Below are 2,701 nucleotides of genomic sequence, written 5' to 3'. Positions count from 1 at the left end.
CACACACACACATATATTCTGTTTTAGATTCTTTTCCATTATAAGTTATTACAAGATACTGAGTATAGTTCCCTGTGCTATACATCTGAGTATTTGCCTTGGTGGAGCAGCTCTGCAGACAAAGATCAAAGGATCAGACTGCAGCAAGAACAATGTTTGTTTGCTACAAGGAATTTACAGCTGGAAGAAGGGAGTCACCAGGCATCTCAGGACCATTGACTAAAGTCTCAGCGTAATAATACCACATGCCCTCAAAAAATCCTTGTAGTCATATGGCCGGGGATATGGAGGCCCCTCCTTCCTCATTAGTTGTCCAAAAAAATAAAGCATATCCTCTGAAGGAAGACAGACCTTTGCCTGCTGGGGTCCTTTGCCCCTTAGGTGAATATGGAATTGGTCATGGTGTTGCTGATTTTAAGCTTTAATTCGTATAATGGAATAGTGTGCCAGGCATCGTCTATAGTAACGAAGCACTGTGTACCTGTTTATTTCTACAACAGAGACATCGAATCTTGGGTCAGAAACTTCAAGTGTTAAAACACTGACTCAGTGGGCAAACTAGATTCCGTCTCCTTCGTTTTCATTTCGCACCTTTGGGGGAATCCAGCCCACAGTGAAAGTTATATGAAACACACACACGGTTTCTCAATCTATACAGAGCTCTCTCTCCCACTCCTGGCTGGGTGATTAACTCATTTTTATGACTATGAATTTTTTTTTTCACAACCAAGCATGCTATGGAAGTAATTATCTTACCTCTGTTTTCATCTGTGGCTTCCAAGCCCAGCCGTGACATGTTTAATAGGAGAGATTCATCATCTTTCGTGGAAACCCCTTGGTGGGAACATTACTCAGCTACTTGGCCTTGGCCTTTTCTGTCATTGTCTCGCCAACCCTGGCTCCAGCCGCTCCTGCAGTGACCTTTCTCCACTCTGCTTCCCCCAATCATGCATCAAGAGGGGCCACTTGTTTGGGGGCTTCCATCGCTGGGATTTTGTACGGCCGTTGCCCTCTGGCATGCATCCTGGTCCCTGCTCCCGGCTCCCACTTGGTCTTCACTGTGGCTTCTGCTGTCAGTTTCTAACAGGAGGGCTCCTCTACCAATGGGCATCAAGGGAAAGTGTTCCAAATTGTCCAGCCGCACAGCCCCTCTCACTTGGAGAGTGCGTGGTTCCTGTCCTTGAGCATCTGCAAATAATGGAGGCCCTTCTGCTTTGGAATGAGGTGATGGGAAGGGAAAAAGTAAAAAATTTAAAAAAAAGAAGCCACATAGAATGTGGTATCCTGGACTGCATCCTAGAACAGAGGACATTGGCCAAAAACCCGATGAAATGCAAATGAAGTCTGCAGCTCTGTTAGTAAATCTGTGCCAGGGTTAATTTCTTGGTTTTGACAAATGTCCCATGGTGACGTGAGATGTGAGCCTTAGAAGAGATCCGGTGAAGGGTGTATGGGAACTTTGTGCTCTTTTTGCAATTTTTCTAAAATTATTCCAAAATAAATTTTATTTTTTAAAATATAGATTTTTATGGCCTTGGAAAAAAAATATGAGGGTTCGTTTTTGCCCTTAACTTGCCCCCTTAAAATAGGGATGAATCTGTTCTAGGAGCAGGATTGGAGTCAGTCTGATCTGTGTTTGGCTCCCAGCAACCGCATCTCCAAGATAATGGACCTTGAGAAAGTTCTTCAATCTTCCTGAATGATTCAAAGGGATGTGGTTGTGAGGATGAATGAGACAGTACTGAAGAGCTTGCACAGGGCTTGGCACCGAATAAACACAACAGTGGGAGCTATTTATTCAACTCCCATCCCAGCGGCTTCCTCAGTCATGCTAGGCAGGTTCAGAAGAAGTGTCTTGTTTTAGCCATCCAAACTTGGAGTTTCTAGAATACTTAGTTTGATCCCAAAGTACTGCCTTGCAAGCACTGGTAGGGGTTTGGGGTGTCCCCTGTGGGCTTGCAAGTGTCCTGGGGATACTTGTTGGGGGAGATTCGAGAATCAGTCAGGGTTCAGTTGCAGACAACAGAATCCACTCTAACTAGTCTGAGAAAAGGATTTATTATGAGGTATTAGGTGGCTTACAAAATTGTTGGAAAAGATTGAAGCAGTAGGCTGTAGTCTGAGATTCCAGGAATGACTCTGGCCCTACGGCCACTCTGCCTCTTCCATGAGGGAGGAAGGTGCCCTCACCATGGTAAGAAGCTGCCAGACCAGGCAACCGCTGAGTGAAGAGTCTCATTGTCTCCACGGCCATCCTCAGCAGCAAAACAAATACCCAATGTCAGGCTGTCTTCTTGGTGCTTCCCTTCCATCCTGAGAGTTGTGCAGGAGAATCTGAGTGGGTGAAATCTAGGTCACATTTGGAATTGGCAGCAAAGGAGTCAGGAAATGTCATTTTAGCTTTACCCTTTCTGCATTACAGGAAGGCATCTTGCAAGGAGTTTAATGAGTGATGAATGAGCAAAATCCATTCGATGCCCTGCAGTCCACCCCTCTGGAGACTTAATATCTGTGCACGCTCCCATTTCCATATCTAAACTTCCAAAGAGAAACCACAGCACAAATAATAAGATCACATTCCATGTAATGGAGCTACCTCTGTACAAACAGATGCATGCATAGCAACGTGTCACTAGTCAGCTTTTTTATTTCTATGCTCTATCAGTTTTCTTCAGTTTCATTCACAGTCTTGACTTGATGT

Source organism: Hyperoodon ampullatus (genome assembly GCF_949752795.1).
Source record: "Hyperoodon ampullatus genome assembly, chromosome: 3".
Taxonomy (NCBI): Eukaryota; Metazoa; Chordata; class Mammalia; order Artiodactyla; family Ziphiidae; genus Hyperoodon; species Hyperoodon ampullatus.
The sequence above is the reverse complement of the archived record's forward strand: the minus strand, read 5'-3'. Positions refer to the sequence as shown.